Source organism: Netta rufina (genome assembly GCF_964035555.1).
Source record: "Netta rufina genome assembly, chromosome: 1".
Lineage (NCBI taxonomy): Eukaryota > Metazoa > Chordata > Aves > Anseriformes > Anatidae > Netta > Netta rufina.
This window is the reverse complement of record NC_140123.1, coordinates 119,972,477-119,992,333: the sequence shown is the minus strand read 5'-3', so window position 1 is coordinate 119,992,333 and position 19,857 is coordinate 119,972,477. Positions and strand designations below refer to the sequence as shown.

Below are 19,857 nucleotides of genomic sequence, written 5' to 3'. Positions count from 1 at the left end.
CTTCCAACTCAAACCGTTCTATGATTTGCAAGTTACCCAGGGAAGGTGGCCATGGACCACTGATGATCAGCTCCAAAGCTGTGCTGTTACTTGGAGCATTAGAACAGTTAACTCATCATCATAGCTGAAGGTTAAAGGAAAAACAAGGTGTATGAGTTGGAAAATGAAGGCTTTTCTTACTGACCTGGGCAGGGAAAAGGGGTGTGGATGAACAGTGTAATAAGAGCAAAGGGAAACAGAACAGTCTCTGGCAGACATGAATCTCAGCTCCGTCATTCTGTAGCCTTTACCTCTGTCTTTATCTTACTTGCCCATCTGTAATGTGGAAATATTATTTTCTGACCTTATGGGGCTTCTTCGAGGGAAGGGAAAACTTCTTCCCATTTAGCGATGCTCAGACATGCTTTAAAACCCTTTAAATCCAGTGCGTAGATCCCCCTGGTGCTGCATTGTTTGTTTTTCCCCCTGTTCATGTTTCAAGCTCCTAGAATAGACGCAAGTTCCAGAGCTAGCATGGGTTTGTGCTGCTGGCAAAACAAAGCAGGTGCAAATTACGGTGGGAATGAAATAGCTGGTGCTTTGAGGCGGTGGAGTGCCCAGTTCACCTCAGGGTATGTGTCTGAGTTCACAAAACATGGCTATCATGCACACCCTGATTCATTAGATGTGTTATCCGGCAAACAAGAAGCCTAATCATATTTTAGTGGGAACATTCTTATGATAAACTCTGCTTTAGTGAAACTCCATATATAGTGCAATTTCTCCCGGCCGCGTATATTACACGGTGAAGAAAAGCTACCCTGCTGCGTATCAGAAGGCTGTAATTTCATTTAGGGGGTCTATTGACATCGTAAACTGCGAGAGCAGAGCTCAAGTGGCTATTTAAGTCATAGGAACTTCAGACTGAAATTACTGCCTGGCAGTAATTGCCCCTCCCCGGCGGGCATGCGGGCCCCTATGTACGTACTTAATGTTTTCATCCGTGTGCCTATAAATAATACATCTCTTCCACGGCCCCTGAAGAGAGCGGTTCCAAAATACGGGCATTATCTACCCCCTGTGCTGCAGGATGCAGCCCAGACAGCGTCCTTTGGAGCAGCCAGGGAAGGAGCAAGCGTCCCAGGCTGAGGCGGTGGCACTCGGTAGTGGGACGTGATGCCCGGTGCTCCCGAGCTGTGCCTCGAGCACCGCGAGCAGCAAGAGGTGAATGCACCTGTGCTGGCTGGTGAGGCTGTTTGTTGCCATCGTAGCTGACACGTCTGACCTTTCCCACTTCTACGCTGTAGATATCCAGCCTGGCACACGCGAAGATAAATGTGCTGTGCCACCTGTGATCCGCAGGGCTACGGCACATCTCCTATTTATACCGTGCCTCCCTCAAATCCGTGCGCACAGCCCCGGGGCTGGCGTGCCACTGGAGAGGCAGTGGTGGTGGGGGAGATGACTTGGTTCTGCCCCGAATCTGTGCATTTGGGGAGCAGATCCAAACCTGCCAGCAGCAGTGCCCAATACACCTGAGCAAGAATTTCCTTTTTGTTTTTTTCATGCACAGAGCAGCAGCCATGTGGACAGAAGTTCATGTATTTCACCCGCTTCAGTTTGTTTCAAAAAAAGAGTGAAGTCAGAAAGCGTTTGCGTTTTATCAGGAAAGCGAGGTTAACCGTTCATTATAGCTTGTCAAGAAACCTCATATTTATCCCAGGCACAGGAAGAGACTTTCAGTAGGGCTCTGGACAAGAATCATTAGGATCATGTGCATTACATACCAACTTAGACATTTTAATTTGTATATCTAAAAACTGAAGCGCATGAAGTCCATGTAAATTTTAATCTTTGGTTCCCTTTTCTTCTCTTTTTTTTTTTTTTTTTTTTTTTTTTTCAGATGGTGGGAAAGAAGTATTTTTTGTACTCAGTGTGTCTGAGACCTTGGTGTGCAAGAGAGGTGTTAAATTGCTACTGGGAACAGAACGAGTATTTATTTATTTTCTCTGAACCAGTCTGTCCAGTCTTACATTGCACTTACCAGAATAATCGTTCAGCATGTTAAATTACAAAAAAAAACCTACTCGGTTATAACATTAGTGTTTCCATTCTTCATCAAGAATGCTTTATTTTGGTTTCAGAGTTATTTTTTTCTGGAAAATCGATTAAACCACTGCCTCTCCCTCTTAAATGCCACCATCCTGTGAATCCTTTGACAGTGGTATGGCTTACAAAGACACAGCAGTGTTGAAAGTAAATAAACAAGGTTTGTGTAGTTATTAGACATGGCAGTAGTAGGACGGACTTTTCTGGTGTGAGGGGAAGCTGTTCACGCTTGCATTTCATCTGAGTTTGAGCAATAAACTGCACTTCTTAGGTTGACTAGCCCGTTATCCTAGAGAACATGCATTAAGTATTCTTCAGAGAAACTTATGTGTATACGCACAGTGTAAATGGGAGAAGTGAATTTTGAACTCTGTGTTGCTGACTACAGGGACCAAGGATGCGGATACCAATAGGGTCTGTGCTTTTTCTGACTCGCTTTCAGAAAGAACTAGCCAGGTTTTTCTGTGCCGTTCCTTACCCACCTTCCTCTCTCTACTTTATTGACTTCTGAACCTTGTTATGACTGATGTTTTTATGCTGGCTGTGTACATACTGCAAGTGGGAAAAAAAAAAAAAAATGAAGTCCACGAACTGTGGATAACAGCAGATCCCACAATACAGTGTAATCAAAATAGGATGCTGGATGCCAAGACTTAGAGTTCTCATGGTCCTTATCTCTGTATGGAATAACTGGAAGTGGTTACAGTTTCCTTCGTTTAGTATAACTAAATGTATTGAGGGCAGCATATCTTTAGTGAGATATTGACTGCCTGATGGCATGTGTCCTAATTTCAGGACGTGATGTCCTGGCATGAAGATAGGGTAGCCTTTTGTCCCACTAAATCCTGAGTGTCTGAAATCTAAAGCTGTGTTACTGTATTGGTGTCTGTCCAACAAAGATGTGTGTTCTACTTGTAGCATGTGGAAAAATGAATAAAATATCTAAAGTTAAAAAACAATTCATAAACACCATATGCACATACATACTGCAAGCACAACTTCTCTTTGAAAATATTACAATGGGACACCCTTCCAGATTCTGGTTGCAAAAGACTGCAACTTAATTTCTTCTACAGGTTTTTAGTCAAGAAATACTGCTACAGAGTCTGTTTGCTTTCCAATCAGCAAAAGTATAATAGAATAGAGAGTGTTCTCTAAAATGAAATATCAATCTGTCTGTCTAATGCTTAGAAAGATATCAACCCTATGAACTGGTAGGTGCCAAAAACTAATTCATGCCTGGGGATACTGAGGCAGAGGTTGGTGAGGTGACTAATGTAACACCAAGCCCTGATGTAATCTCACTGATTCCAAGTCCCCTGCTCTAGATGCTTTGGTTAACTTGCCAGAAGAGTTGGTGTAGCCTGGGTGTGAATGTGGCAGTGGAGGGCCCTGCAGGTCTCGTGTCATGGTGAGGAAGCTTGCTTCTTTGGAGCCTGAGTCTCTTAGACCCTGTGTGAGAAAAAGGACTCTGCCTGGCACCAAACTTCTTGCTCCACATAGTTTCTGGGCGTGGTGTCATTGTGTCTGCTGAATCCCTGGCTCACCAAAAACCTCAAAGAGTGGCTTGAGTGCTCTTTTGGTCCCATCTCTGTTTGTCCACTACAGCAGTACCATCGTTTGTTTTGCTGGCACAATGCTGCAGTTTCTTTGTAAAACTGTAGAAAAGCTGTGGCACCGGGTTAAAAACGAAATGGATGGCACTGTTACTGCAAGGAAAGAAGGGAGGCTATCTGACGTACTCGTTCTTCCCAACCCTGAAATCTGCATCTGGGTTTAATATTAGATAGGATCACTGAGGATAACTGTGGTTGGCAATTTTTACTTTTTAATGACTTAAAACGACCTGTGATGTATTGGGCTCAGCGGTGTCACTCCGGAGCATGACTTCATTGTGAGACTTCCTGCTTCCCCAAGAACGAGCGGTGCAAACAGTGCCACTTCATCCACATTGGTGCTTTCAACATGCGATACCCTGTGGTGTAGGGAATGCTACAGCTGTTTTTACTCTAGAAATATTAGTAGTCTGTTTGATATTGTATCAGTGGGACTTGCTGCTCCATAAAATTGACTGCTCTGTAGAGCAAAGACACAAGTACAAGGGCACGCTGAGTCACTGGCTGTATTTGGATGTGTTTTCACATACTTTTGTGAGGAAAGAAGTATACTTGACAGGAGGAAGGCTAATTCTTCTCTGTCAGTCAGTGGAAGGCAGAAGGTTTAGTGAGAAGAGATCAGATGGGCTTGAATGAATTTTGTAATTCTGAACATATCTAGGAAATAGAGCTGAATGATGTATAGAGAACTCCTCTGTCACTGTGGAAAATTAGAGATTTGAACAAGATGAGTTTAATACTGAAATGAAATGAGAAGAAGTTTATGATTAATAGGGTCTGGCAGAGACAGAATACTTGTATATAATTTTGGAGGGTTAGGAAATGATCCATTGGCAGATGTGAATCTGAGGGTTTAGGGGAGAAGGGTAGCCCCACAAGGAATACCGCCTGGCTTGGCTCTTTCTAGTGAAAGTTCCAAAAATATTTTGTAACAAAAGTAAAAAGAAAGAGTTAATCACCAATTCCAGAAATCCCAGCAGCTTTTAAAATATTTTAAAAGATAGGAAAGATAAATTAGGAGTATTTGCTGAGCATAAAAAAGGCTTTTGATTCATCTTATCATTAGTCCTGCATCTGAAGGTTGCTTCTGGGGAAGGCCTTTTTCCTCTGGATACTGAGTCTACCCAACAGAGCAATACTGGACATGGAGGCCAGCTTCTTTCTGCCCCCTGCAATGATCAGCTTGCCATCCTGAAGCATCAATTTGTTACATTAACTCATAAATGGCAAAATATGCAGGCAGATTAAATTTGCTTTATCTTACATGGCTACAGATGTAGCTCATTATCATTAAAATTACTCATTGGTCTGTGAGGAAAACATAAAGAAAACTATTTTGGAGAAGCTAACAGAAAAGGGTAAGATTCACAGCTCACTTGTTACCTTTATTCTAGGTAAATAATTAGCTATTTTATTATATTCTAAGTAACTTCACAAACTTTGATTGTATTCCCCTCCAGGACATGCTGAGATTCTGTATATTTTGACTTGCATACTTCTGCTTTGAAATTTTCCTTCAGAGCAAGAATTCCTTCTCCTTTGAATACCTTTAAATTTTTCCTAGTGCAGAAGAAAAGATCTGATTTTGTGCTGATGTTTTCTGACTTAAGATTATCCATGTAAAGTCAGCAAACACAGAGTAATTCATTCTAATGCAGAATTTTCAATAAGCAAGTTTTATTAGAAATGAGCTGCAACTCTTACCTTTGCATGCCTCTCTCCAGAGTCCCATCCTAGTGCACTTTCCTTTAGGTGGCACTCCCACATTAACTTGTGTACAACCCGAACAGCTGTTTGTGATCTGTCATTTGTGTCTTGAAATATGATGGAGAGACTTAGAAGTTATATTAATTGTGGTGTCCACGTCCTCTCTTCATTAAAAGTTGAAAATTGCTGTTCAAATATTTCATAATCAAAAATTAATCCCAGTCTACCTGCTCCAAATCATATATTACGTCCTCTGGGAATGAATCCCAAATCCCTGTTACAATTTGGATGTTCTCTCCTCTGGGTATTGATTACAAATTCTGGTTATTGTTCACATACTTTGTCATAGGGGGAATTAATCTCAAGTTCCTGTCTACTGTTCTGGGACTGAAAGCTATCTATAATTAAGATTTTTCTATTAAATGGATATTGACGATGAGCTTTTCTGTCTACATTTTTGGGTTATCTTCTGGCTAGAAAACTCAGTCATGGCTCATGGAGAGATTATTAATGCTGAGTATTTGGACCACCGTTTTTTGGGCCACTGAGTTCAGGCATTTCAGAGGAGTCCATGGCATAGCAGGAGTGTTCTCTAATGTTGACACTAGGTAAGAAGATGTAAAAATTTTCACAGGGACTCAGCAAAGTGGAGCAAATAGGACGGCTGAATAAAACCAGAAGCGTTGCATCAGAAATGTAGAGGAGTATGTGAGCATGTGTTTAGCAATCCTGAAGCACCCTACAATTGCAAACCAGTTTCCACATGAAATCAAAATGATCTTAGTTCTGTGGAGAGGAGGAATAATCTCTGCTCTTTTTCAATGGTGGATAGAATGAGAATGAACACACCGTGGTGAGAGATAGCAGTATAAAACCACCAGAAAGACTGTGTATTTTTGATGTGTGGGTCCGTGTTCTGTCTGATTAGTTTCAGCAACTTTGTCTATAAAAAACAACTGCTGTATTTTTACATAGGTGTAGTCTTTTTGTATAACAACACACAGAATAAAAGTATTCAGTTCCATAGCTCTGTATATCCAGGTTTCTCTAAGGGAGGAAAATCAGATTAAAACAGCTCTGAATTTAGGAAAAATTGGAATCTGGACCTACGCTTTCTTGTTTCAGACCCACTGCCACTGCTAATAGACATGGTGTTTCCAGTGGCAACAGTTGGCTCACGCATTCTTTCACACTTCAGAAGAGATCCCAGTTTCCTTTTTTTTTCTTCTTCTTTAGCAGTGGGCAGCCCTGCAACCTTTTGATCATGCCGACTTTATACATTACATGACTGAACTCAGCTATGCCAAACATCCTTTTAGAAAGTTGACATTTATGCCATTTGAAAAAAGAGAGGGAGAGAGAAGTAGAAAGGTAGAAGAATGAATCCTGGCTGCTTCCTCCTGCCCTTTTGATTAGGAGAGCAGTAAGTCAGCAGAAGAGGTGGGACTTTTAAGAAGCAGGGATGCGTGCAAGCGAGTTGTGGTCTATGATGTGTGCACACACATAGAGGAGAGGAAAGAAAAGGATGGAAGTTAGACAATAGTAATTAGAAATTATTACAAAGAATTAATTAATTGATCAAAAGCATAAGGAGACAGTCAAAGAGAGGAGATGAGATCAAGGAGATGGCCTTTGGTACTACCCTAGACTAGATGAAGGAATTTGAACTCAAGAACTTCCAAGGTCCCTTTCATACCTAATAACTTTGATTCTGTAACACCTTTTATCCTATTACTTCCCTTGCAAATGATATTTTGTGTGCATTTATAATTTATTTAATTTTGTGTAACTATTAGCACTTCCAGTTCTTGCAAATTTTTGCCCACTTTTATTATCCCAGTCTTGGAGAAAGCACAGAATTTATGGAATTAATACGGCTGTTGTAACACGTATAGCATAGAGAGAAAACAGAGACAGGACTTGTGCCTGTTTTTATTTGTTGTTGTTGTTGTACTCGTATTTGCAAAGGAAGACAAGGAGAGAAGCATCTTGCATAACTTCAGACAAGTAACAAGACTTTGTTGCATCTAATGCAGTCCGTTCATTTAATTAAAATGCCAAAGCCTTCTTGAAAACGTGTCCATCCCTGAAGTAAGTTAGAAATTTGCCCCACTTGCTCCCTTTCCAACATGCTCACTTAGAATTTTATCTTTTTAAAGAGGGGTTTTTGCATCTCTTCAGTACAACCAGTGCTGGCCTTTGTTGAAGAGGAGCTACTGGACCGAGAGAACCACTGGGTTAGTGTTTAATAGTAGTTCCTTGGTTATTTTTTAATAAAGAGAGAGAGGAAGAGAAGAGAATGGAAAGAGAGTGTGTGAGGAGACAGGGAAGGCCAGAAGGGGCAGTAATGTTAGGCTCTTTAAAAACCCTCCAGAAAAAGTACTGTTTAAAAGTAAGCTTTCAATGATGTGTAAAATACTTCCCTGTGTGAAAATCTATATTGATTTTTTTCTTTGTTTGTATAGAGATTGTTCTCAGAATAGAAAGGCTTTGACATTTTGCCTTCTCATATACTTAATCAGTCATTTGTGTCATCTGCTTTTACATGCGTGTGTGCTCTGCCTTCCCCCTGGCTGATCTGCAAAGGATGGCTGCTTGCCCCTTCCTCCACATCGTTTGTAGAGCTACGGGTACAGGATAACAGTGCTGGAGAGCCTGCTGGCAGTCGTGGCATGTGTGGTGATAGGGAAGGCCTGCTTTAGGTGATGGCAAGAGTGGGTGACGCAAATGGCTGGTTGCTGTAGTCCATGTTTCAGTTGATTACCACAAGTGCCAACGTGAAGGAGCCTGTTGGCTTTCAAAACACATTTTTTAGTCGTCAGAAGCCGGAGCTTAAATTCAAAGACCTTATACTTGTTTCCAGTTGCCCTAACAGTCAAAAAAATAGCTCAGTCTTGTTATTTATTTATTTATATTGTTTTTTATTTTTGCTTTGGCAAAGGTAGTTCCAAATAACCTGCCTGACAAGATGATGTGAAAGCAAGCTCCTCTTGAACATTGCTTGTGCTCGTCCCTGTTCTTACATACAGTGAGATTTTATAGCTGCTGTGGTCAGCAAAGCCTTGTGTGGCCAGATAGAGAGGATACTTAGGAGAAGTTTTTTCAGTGAAGAATGTTGCCTTTTCTGCAGCAAAAAATGTACGTGGAAAACCACTGCGTCTCACTGTGCTGCTGAAGCTGAGGGATGCTTTGCTGCGTGTATGCAGCCTACTTCATCAAGCCAGCCCCGCACACCAAGGCCATGTTGGGTACAGTTCCTGCTCCTCAACCTGGTAATCCCACACCAGATCATGCTGCCCTTCACAGAGGGCAGCTGGGCCTCGTGGGAATCAAAGCCCGTGCCCCTGGAAACAACCGAGCAAGTGGCATGTGGAGCCCTGCTTCCCAGTGGCTGTGTGAAGAAGGACTTGCTGAAGCTGCATTTTTAATGGTTGGCTATAAATGGCCCATTTTTACCTTTGCATACATCATCTACATGATCCCTTCACTTCCTTCCTCTTTAAGTGCTGTCTTATGCATAGATTTGTCATTTACGCTCCAACCACATTTTGCATTATTACATTTTAATGATATTTGAAGTTTTCATACATATTTGAGTTCACTGATATAAATGAAAAAAGATAAATAATCAGCATACTTAGTTTATCTGATGACATAAAGATGTTCTATCATAACTGCCTATTTCTTGGATAAGATCAAACACAGAAGCAAGTACTAAGAGAGGGTCCAAGTGCAGCTGTCTATCTGAATGACTCTGAAGTCAGAGTCCTTCAAAGGCAACATCTGAACTTTGCAGTTTGGCCCCATTTGTACCTCAAATAAGAACCATTTAACCAATTCCACCCCTTAAGCTGTGTAACCCATGGGTTTGACTAAAATAAAAATAAGATCTGCCCCCCTCTTTTTTTTTTTTCCCCCTTGGGAATGATCATCTCTCATTTTGACTTTTTTTGAGGATGCTCTGCATGATCTTGAGGGTCTACCTTCCTTGACCCTGCATCTACTGCTGGCTCGCGATCTGTTACAATCTATTAGGAATCTTGAGGCTTGAGGGCAGAATTTTGTGTAGGGATAAAAGATGCTTTCATGTTGGTGCTGTGGGATATTTTTTTTTTTTAATTCTTTCTCTCATTCTCCATTTCATGAAAATTCATTAATCTGTGACATTTAAAGACTCTGTCTGAGAGGTGTCTGGAGCAGCGGCCGGCTGCATACATCAATAGTTTCTCAGAGTCTGGCACTCTGTCAATATTTGGGGGCCTCAGTAACAGCACTTAAATGCACTGCCTGCCAGCCGTCACGCTCTTAGCATGTCTGTAAGAGTCTGAATGAGCGGATATTAGCACGTCAAGTCCTTTCACAACTGGCAACACTTTAGAGACAAACTGCTTGGTAGGTATCTCTCCTCTTCCCTCCCCTCCTGTTTTCTGGCATGTCTTCTTTGTTTATCTGATGTGATTTATGTATTTACACACAAATATGCATCCTGCGAGGAGGCATTATAAATCCTGAAGCTGGAGGTGGTATTATGGCATAATCTATATAACAATGGAAATGGGCTGAAGCTGGATTTGGACCCAGAACCAGATTAAGCTTGGGTTGACTCCTGGGCCAGTTGAGTCAGGAGCGGAGTTTTGTTTGGATTTCATGGTGCCAAAATCTTTAGAGTTTAGTTCCAAATAATGAGAATCTTGGACAAAAATTTTACAGGAAGTGCTACTGTGGCAATATTTCAACCAGCTCCAAACCAGAAGTGGAAAACAAGCCATTTCAAGACTTGGGTTGTATTCAAATCAAAGCTGTTAGAGCAGGTTCAGAATCCAGACCTTCTGTTCCTTTTTTAATCCTATCCCACTGCATAAATTGGATTCACAGCTGAATATTACTCTAGAATACCCATGAAACCTTCCTATTTAGTGGGGGAAAAAAATCAGGGAAGTAAAATACAACTTTTTTTTTTTTCTTCCCCGTGTGGAATAGAAAGTACAGTAGCAGAAATTTTGATTCACAAATATTCATTGTATTCCTCCTTTCCAGTCTTTTATTTGGTTGAACGTTATGGGCAGAGAGCAATTGGTTTATTTTATGATGCAGTCACATTTATTTTCTCTTTACCCATTGTGCTTCGCCTTTTGCTTATTATGTTGCTGGGACCGTGTCTCTGAAACCATGTTGTCTAGAGAAGTGAATGCCTACAGTGCAGGGAGTTTCAGCTGGCTTCTTAGAGCTGAATTTTAGGCAGAAAGCAGTCTGTGAAACTCCATCTGAATGTTTCTAAATATCCTTCTTGGAATATTCTTTTGCAATCGTATCTCATGCCATGTGTACTGAAAGGAGATGAAGGGATGGCTGCAGAGTGAGCCCTTCGGTATGAACATTTCCACTACTGAATTTTGGGAACAAATTCTTTGAAGAATGAATTTGAACTTGGGAGCTCTCTGAAATTACATCCTTATCATTCCTCCTTCACCAAGTCCAGTACCACCAGCCAGAGTCCCTCAGCTGTGACCTTCAATGCTAGCTTGAGTCAACAACTTCTTAATCCCTTTCCAATAACATCCAGAAACTTTTCTTCAGTAAACTTCCAACCTTCCCCCAGTAACACCTGCCAAAATTTGGCATGATAACAAAATAGACAAAATTATTCTGCTAGAACCACCTTGCAGGAGTAAGTCAGAATTATAATAATAGTAAAAGCTAAATACCCCTTATCAAACATTTCTTCACTCTTTTTAGCAGTCTCTTATCAGCTACCTTTATATTGAATTTTCCTATTTTTTAGCTACAGCTGCACCCGATCTCCATTTTCCTGTTCGCGTCCCCAGAGCAACTGCACTTGTACAGTATTTTGTCACCTGTTGAAAACAAAACAAACCAAAAAGGAAGCCTCTGTGAAAGTTTACAAATGCCTCCATGGAGGTAGTGAGTAACAAGGGAGGCATTTATCCCTGCTGCTAGGCCAGCAGCAGAGGGAAAACAAACAGGCTGAAGGCTTCTGTGAATATTGGTGATGCTTCTGGCTAGATGGCAGCAATGGCCAGTAAGTACAATCGGCAGGGAGAAGGATTTATTTTTGATTATAAGAATTGCTCCTTTAGCACGGTGTGGAAGGGGGAGCAGGGGCACTAGTGTGCAGGGAGGGGAATCGCTGCCTGCAGAGGAGGTTTTTGGATAGAGCTCGGCCAAGAGCAGCAGGGCCGGGAAGCCTTAAACAGTCCCCTAGCAGGAGGCTGCGGGCGAGGCTCAGCCTCACGGGCGTGCAGGCTGTGAGATTGCACTGCTGTCTCCTGGAGCCTGTCAGCAGCAGCGTGGTTTTGCCTGCTAAAGAGCAGTTGTCGGGAGGATGGAGAGAAATAGTACTCCAGGATGCCTGAGGCACAGAGGATCGGGCCCACAGAGCAGATACAATCGCGTATCCTTCTTCTTTCTCCGTCTGTACTTTGTTCTGCCTTTTACCATCTCGGCAAAGTAGCACACGAGCTTGAGGTAACCCACGCACCTTTTGTACCCAGGGAGTACATCTCAAGGCATAATGGGGCACATTTTCAGCTCCGTCCCCAGTGTTTTAAAAACGTGACTGACTTTATTGTCAGTGACAGCCCCGTGTGCTCTGAAAAAACTCCCCACCCCCAGCCCCGGTGCTGTGTGTCGAACTTGAAGGGTTCGTCATGGTGCATTCGTTTCTATTTCTGGATTGTTTATTTTCTAACGAGTTCTAAAGTCGTCTTCGGGGTAAGCGAGTGGGCCCTATAAGGGGTACGGGGTCTCCAAAGCAGAGGCAAGCAGACTTATTTCTTTCTGCCTCACAAACTGCTTCTACCTCTTTACAGACCTGCCCTAGGAATACATTAGGAACTTGAATTTCCTATTCATGTTGGTCGTAATTTTGTGGCCAGACCCCTGCACAGAGAATTTGGAGGTTCTTTCAACCCAGCTACCTTGCCCTCCCTGGAGGGTTGAATGGGTTTGTCCCCAAATAATGGGGCATAAAAGTGCCAAGGGGATCTTAGGTGACAGACTTCATTCAGTACATGTCCCTGTTGGTTTCTAGTAGCTGTAAACAAGATGCTTTCTTTTAGCACTGGAATTGATGAAACAGGAAAAATCTAGACTTGCTATCCGTTCATATTTTACCTCTATTAATAAGTAATTAATTAAAAAGAAACTGATGGTCCCATGATGGACTACTAAATATATGCAAGTGAAACTATTGGCATTAAAAAGAGATTTGACTGCAGTCAAGCAGTTATTTATAAGATAAATAAATCATGGAGGCCCCAGCTGAGATAAGCAATCTATTGTGTTAGGTGCCGTACAGACACACTTCAGGAGGCAAATCTAAACCTGAAGAGCTTGGAGACAGCAGAGGCAAAGTGTGGACAGAGAGACAACCATAAAGAAATGAAATAACTCTCCTTGGATGCACGGGCAGGGGCTGAACCAAGGAATGAAGGCAAATCCCCTGCCTCCCTGGTCAAACCCATTTGCATTTGTCAGGCAGGTAATTCGCTGTTGTGTGTGTGGGAGCCATACCATCTCTTCCCATGTAGAATGAATATTACAGAAGGCTGCAGTGAGGGCTGGTTTGCTCTGGTACGCTGGAAACGAGAGCTGACAGAAATCTGCTGCTTGCAGTTGCTAACTACAAAGAGTTAGGAGCCATCCCCAGAGAGGCTGACACAGGTATGCAGGAGCATGCCCATAACCTCAGCCATCTCCTGTGTCTGAGCCCTCTTCTTACGCTCCTGCATCCTTCTGCTGGCCTGAGGTTCACCATCAGGCTCCCTCCAGCAGCCAGCACCAATGTCCAGTGGCTAGACTGCCTCTGCACCTCCCTAGCAAAGCCTGGAGCTGATGGACTCAAACTTTAGCCCTTAGATTTAGATCTGGGTAAAACTGTTGAGCATAATATTTTACTCACTGAAAGCTGCTAGTCTCGGATATGGGTTATCCAAAAGTATGAAAAACAAACAAACTGGGGGAAAAAAAATAAAAGAGAAATATTTTGGAAAACCAAAAAAAATTTGGTTTTGTATTTCTAAACAAGATTCCTAGTTTTGTTTTGAAACAAAGTCTGCTTTAATTGAAACGTATCTAATGCAAACAAATGGCTACCCCATTTTATAAAACTCGTAGGTGTTGTTTTTCCTTTCAGTGTTCGCAGTTTGGTCAGCAACCCAAATAAATCAGTTATTTGCACAACTCTGATTCTAATTAGAATGTAGGGCCCTGGGGACTTGGGCTATATATTTCAATACGGTACATATTTATAATGCCAAATACCCTGCAAGGTACTCCGTATATAATAATAGCAAGCCATCGAGTACCCTGGGGATATGAGGGCATTGGGGAAGACCCAGTGCCTTTTAGCTGTTAGTTTTTTATTTTCGGTTGTAGTAGTATTTTTGAGGGTATTGCTTACAAGATAAAATTTGCATTTATTTGAGCTGCTTACAAATGGGATTCACTGCAAAGCTATCATTAAAGGGAAATAAAGCAGAAGAAGGAACAAAAGACACGTTCTCGGCAAAGTTTGATATGTAGACACTTTCAGAGATCCTTGGTGCCACAGGAAAAATGTCGTCATCCACTCTAGCACACCCCACTCCCCAAATCCTGGAGAGCAAGCAGGTACAGGGGCTGTTTGTAAAGTGCTGTGATGCAAATGCTGGGCATCACCTATCCTTGATGAGGTCAGCTTTGTGCATTGTTTCTGGATATTTCTCTTGACATCCGTGAAGGTCTTCCATTGCTGTGTCCATAGCTCCAAATCTCTGGGGCATTGCTGGACAAAGCAGGGGTCTGTCATATTTCTCTCTCACTTCCATCACCTTTCAGCTGCCACGTTTAAAACTATCTGCTAGTGGGTGCCACGAGATTCAAGATAAACAGATGTGGCAGAAAAAAAAAAGGATAGATGAGATGGGTGGGACTAGAGAATTGTGTAAGAATTGTATGAGGGAGCTGAGAGCATGCCGTGGGAGCATGTAGGAGAACGGGCAAACATGCACATGCATATAGGGAGTAAGAAGCTGCTTTCACTAGTATTCATTTGTTCAGGATTTCTGCTGTTGTATTTTGGCAGTCCTACATCATTAGTCCAATGCTAACACTCAGACTGTTCACAGTGTTACACATTGCCTCTGAGACTTGCAGCCTCAAGGAGAGGTACAGGAGCATGGGTTCACCTGCTGTTGTGGTCAGTGCCCTGGTGTAGAAAATTTTGGAGAAGTGGAATTTTTACTGCTGGTGGATGCTGTTTTCTTTGTGCACCGACTGCTACTAAGACCAAGCAAAGGCTTGTCTAGACCAGAGCTCAGGGTTACTTATTATCCTCATAATCCCTTTCCTGTTGCCAACAGCAGTGGCTGATGTGGGTAAGTCAGGAGGGAATGCTCACATCATGGGTAGCCTCTTTCCTATGAACTTCATTAAGCTTTGGACAATTAGCTCAAGATGCGTGATTATTTTGTTTGTGCGAACAGCAAGACAAGCAGAGTCTCCTCTGAGTGTTTCTTTCAAGCAAACCAGCATGACTGAAAACTGGGAGCTTGCCAGAAAACGTTACGTGAAATAGTAGTGGCAGGTTCATCTTAGTGTGGGCGGAGAGAGAGCTGTACCCTCTCTTTTACTACTTCAAACATGCAGTGTCCATATGCCGTAGACGAGCTGGTTTAGGGATGGAGTATGAAGGCTACTACTCGATCTCCTTCATGCAAACGCTGTGTGTGTGCTGTAGATAGATAGTCTGGTGGAGATGAGTATCAGCTGTTGATGCAGTCCAAACACACCGCATCAATATTCAGTGTGCTATAGGCAGCCCCGTTTTTCTCCTTTATATTTACTGTTAGTACACAGAGCCAAATACTACCCAAAAAAAAAAAAAAAAAGGAGGAGGGGGTGTCACATGATTAAATTAATTCCATTAATTATTTAGAAACAATCAAAGGAAATACAAGACATCTGGCTTTAAGCCCAAACAACTCATGGCACTGCTGTTGCCTTGTAACCTCATCAGCTCTTAGTCCAGTCATCTCTCTTCTTCTTTCATTAAGGACACAGGAGATGGCCCCCCTTCTTTCCTGCCTTATTTCTGGCAGCTTGGAACGCAGATCACAAGACTGGACTATACAGTTGTCTGACTCTGTGTGTAGAAAATCTGATTAGTTCTACGATGAAACGGCACCCCCACACACACATCCCTATGGTATACAATAGTGTTTGATTACCAGTGTGTTGCAGCCATAGGTCGTGTTTTTCCCTTCAGCGCAGCATCGGGAACTAGCTGCTGTAGGAGGGAAAATACTGTTGTTACTGCAAGGGCTCAAAGTCATGAAACGTGCGTGTTACGTTGGGCAGCATACAACATACAACAGATTGTGTAAGAGGACCGTGGCAGCACCAGAAATAGAGCCTGGGACTTGGGTTACCCAGTCCACTGGCCTTGGCATTCTCCTTTCCCTGGCTGAGGCCAGTGGTCCGAGCCTTTGTAGCTGTGGCCAGGCATTTTCCATTGGAATGATTTTTCAGTGGAAATTCTTTTTCTTGAAATATAAATTTTCCTTGGGAATAACTGTTTTACCCAAGAAAAAAATCAAAACAAGTATTTCCCAACTGCTGGTTCTGGAAGGCTCTTCACTCTCTCTCTCTCTCTCTCTCTCTTTTTTTTTTTTTTTTTTCTCTATTTTCTAGCTAGTTAACAGAAAAATTCCATTTCAGTTATCTCAGAGGCAAATTTTTGTGGGAGCACCTTATCATAGGAAAAAAAGACCCACATTTCTGTTTTCTCATTCCAGCTCAAGAGCAGGAAGCTTTTGCCCCCCAGCCCCAGTGATTACATCTTCATGATAAGACAGGGCCATTTTCTGTTCGTCTCTGATCCTCTGTTTTGTTAGGATAAATAATTTAATCATGCAGTTTTCATGTTCTGTAGCTAAATTAGTATATACAACTTCCTAAAACAGTTTTACAGTTATTGGGGCAAAACAAAGGTTCTCACTGGTCATGAGGATTCCACTTTTCTGTGCGCTGGTGAATGTGGACCCATTTTGATTAGTAGCAGCTGTGTTGAAGTCATTCTCATTATGTCTACTGGTAGTGGAGAGGCAGTGACTTTCATTTTCTTGCTTTAATCGGAGAAGCGTAGTTTCACTGGCTGTTGTTCCCTTAATGGTTGCTGAGAGTTGCATTGAAGAACACTTGTTTCATGAAAAGGCATTGAAACTTCTATCACAGTAAGGATATCTAGGCCGTCTTTGCCTACTCTTGACTGCTGTTTTGAAGATGCACATTCCCAATTATCTGTTAAAAAATACCCCTGAAATGAAATAAGCTTCCTTGTCTCTGAAAAGCTTACTTGAGACTACTGCTCCCTGTTGCTTGTACTATTCCATAGCCTACACTTTGTCCTCAGAGAATGATGGCATCAGATGAACATATTGGCTGTGATTTTTCAAAGTATGCGGTTACCCACATTTGGTTCCCACTGCATTTGATGTGTGTTAACACTACCTTCCACAAAGGCAGTTAGACCCATGCAGAAGGCTTTAAACACAAAAACCAAACCCCACTTCTAGCACCCTGGGCTATTTGCAGGCAAGGACATATGTTGTAATTGCTTATGCCGCTTTACAGAGTGTTTGTCGGAGGTGCTTAGCCTGCTCCGTGAGTAATAGCATAGTTAATTTTGACGACACAGTAGGTATATTTCTTTAATGTTGTCCTTTTAAGTTTATCGTATGTTTTCAAAATATTGTATCCCTTGGAGCTGAATCTAAACAAATATCCTGTAAAATAAAAAAAAAAAGCTCTCAGTTTAAGCTATTCCAAGATTTCATATATTTATTTCCTCACACTGAAGGAAATTAATATTGTTGTCCTTAAAAGCAGTCATTATGTGCAGTTTGTTGTTTATGTAAAACTTACATTTTTCTTCCCTTTTTCTTCTCTCCCTTTACTTTGCCTTTTCCTAACATCTACATGGTGTGCTGATGGCAAGAGCAGCAGTGGTTGGCAGTTTTCCTCAACTTTGCAAGAGAGACAGAGAGATTTGGTTGGAATGAAACCTTGCTCTCCGAACAGTCTGCTTGAGATGCAGCATTGAAAGGTATCATCTCATTTTCTGTCTTAAAACCAAAGATGAAAACCACAAACAGGTAGAAATTTCAGTGCCAAACCACCTGTTGATTCACAGCAGAAAAGCCCTTTGGCAATACATTTTTCATTGTTTCCAGTTGGAACATTTGTGTGGCAGGTACCCACAGTATCTGTCTGTACCTGCAATTTCGGTAAAGAGGCTAATTCAATTGGGAAGGTTTGGACTGAAATTTGGGTTATTAGATGGACAAAGACTTCTCCAATTTTCAGTTTGTTTTTTGACTAGAGGAGCATATATCACTCATATAAATTGTTCCAATATTGAAGGTACTAAACCTGAAGTCACCTGCTGTGCATCATAGAGCAAAAAGAGATTCATTTAAAGTGCTGTGTGTGGAGAGTCCAGATTTGCAATTGCATCATATCCTGGTGTATGGTGAAACTGTGAAAACAAAAGTTGCGCAATACCCTGTTAGTAGCATCATTTCTTCATCTTTTGAGAGCATTAGAAATCCAAAAATCATTCAAAATTGAGCTAAAATGTTATCCTTGGACTGCTATACATATGCTCCCTGTGACACGTGCGTTACAGAAACAGCCACTGTGTGTTAATATGGCATTAAGATTTTGGACTCCACCCACAAAAATTAATAACATCCTTGAAATAAGAGTGATGTAGGATGCTGACACATTTATGTCCATATGTTCTTGGACATGTGTCCTCCAGTGCATGATAGAACTCGAATTCCCAGATATTCTTATTTTTCTTATTTCCTGTAAAGCCATGCTGAGGAACTAGGAGAATGTAAATGATGGCAGGCTGGCAGGCTTTGGCCCAAGGAGAGCTGTACAGCGGAACCATATTTTACATTTTTACATGCTCTTATCTGTTTTATTCTGCTAGTAGAACTAGTTGACTTCCATGGATTTGCATAAGTATAATTTAGAACAGACTTGGGCCATGCTATTTATATTTGTGCAGATTGCTTCATGTTTGTGAAACAATTACTTCCTGTGGATCTGCAGCATTGACCAGTGTTGTGCAATGCTTTCATATGTATATATGACTGGTTAAAACACAAAATGTGTTTTGAAGCAACATGACAAGGACCAGTAAAAGCTGCGCAGTAACTGAGCTACCCTTGGCTGTCCATATAATGTCCAATTAATGTGGTTACTGTGCTCTGAAGCCCTTCCAAGGCTGAATAAGACATTCTGAAGCCTGGCAAAATACACAATTTTTTTTCCCAAATTTTCTAAAGATTCCCATTACAGATGCTACAATGACATGAGGACACTGTAATCCATATCTTCGGTAGCAGTAACAATGACGGGTGTGAAGTATATCCCCAAAATCTGAAGGTGTGAATTCTAACCATCAGTGAACTGTGTGTGAGAATTCGATGTAGTAAAACCTAATTCTGTGCTGAAGGGGAACACTGTGAACTCCCAGCATAAAATAAAAGATGTTCTGTTCTCTACTGCACTATCTTGAGCCAAACTCAGCATCTAAAAGCCAAGCAGGGTTCTTTCATCACCAGTCATAAAGATGCTGTAAGTCAGATTGTCCCCTCAGGCTATATTTTGACAATGTAGTAAATCGAGCTTTAGGAACTTTCTACCAGATCGAGAACTCTTGTCACCTCAAAACACAAAGCACAGATCCATTATAAATTCATTCTTTCTGGTGAAGATTTTTTTTTGAAAAATGGTTTGACGCTTTGACTTTATAGCAGCAAACTGCATGCCTTACCCGGTATCTTATGTTCCCTGCTGCTACCACTAAAACATATAAGAGCAAGTATAAATGGGATCTCATGCCCTCACATGATCCAGATGAAATCTGCACTGTGGAGTTAGCCATTAGTGCACAGCCTGTTAATGTTGTTAATGATCAAGCACCATCAGCTCAGTTACTCCTCTGCATTTCGTAGTCTTCCTGTTGTTCCCTTATTACACCACCCTACCCGGAAAGGTTGCACAGGCAGCAGTAAAGCAGTAAGAGCAAAATCTGATCTGTGTTCAGAATGGGATTGGAAAGTATGTTGGATTTTGTATATGTGTATCAGCACCTCCAATTCACTGAGCTGTGTTGAGAAGAGTGCAAAAAGCGAAGTCTTGTTTCTTTCACTAAATGAAGCCAGACTGATACAGGAAAAGTACAAGGACAAATTCCTTTTCACATAAACACTAGAGAAGCTAACGGACAGACAAAGCTTCGGAGTTTTGATTTTAGTATGAGTTTGGCCAGAACTGAAATTCGTCTAAAATTCTTATTGTTTTCTTCTGCCCTCCTCCCCTTGCTTTTCTGTGCTGTGAGATGAATGCATCATGCCCAGATTTTGCAATT

General features: G+C 41.7%; 1 protein-coding gene across 4 annotated transcripts in view; it reads left to right on the top strand.

The window, feature by feature from the left end:
- The window catches only part of ZBTB20 (zinc finger and BTB domain containing 20), a 453,606-nt gene that overhangs the window by 272,800 nt on the left and 160,949 nt on the right, over positions 1–19,857 (top strand). For all 4 annotated transcript variants that reach the window (XM_084301334.1, XM_084301336.1, XM_084301335.1 and 1 more), the window contains one exon: positions 17,415–17,517. The gene's annotated coding sequence lies outside the window, so the exon portion shown is untranslated. The remainder of the gene's footprint in view (positions 1–17,414; positions 17,518–19,857) is intronic.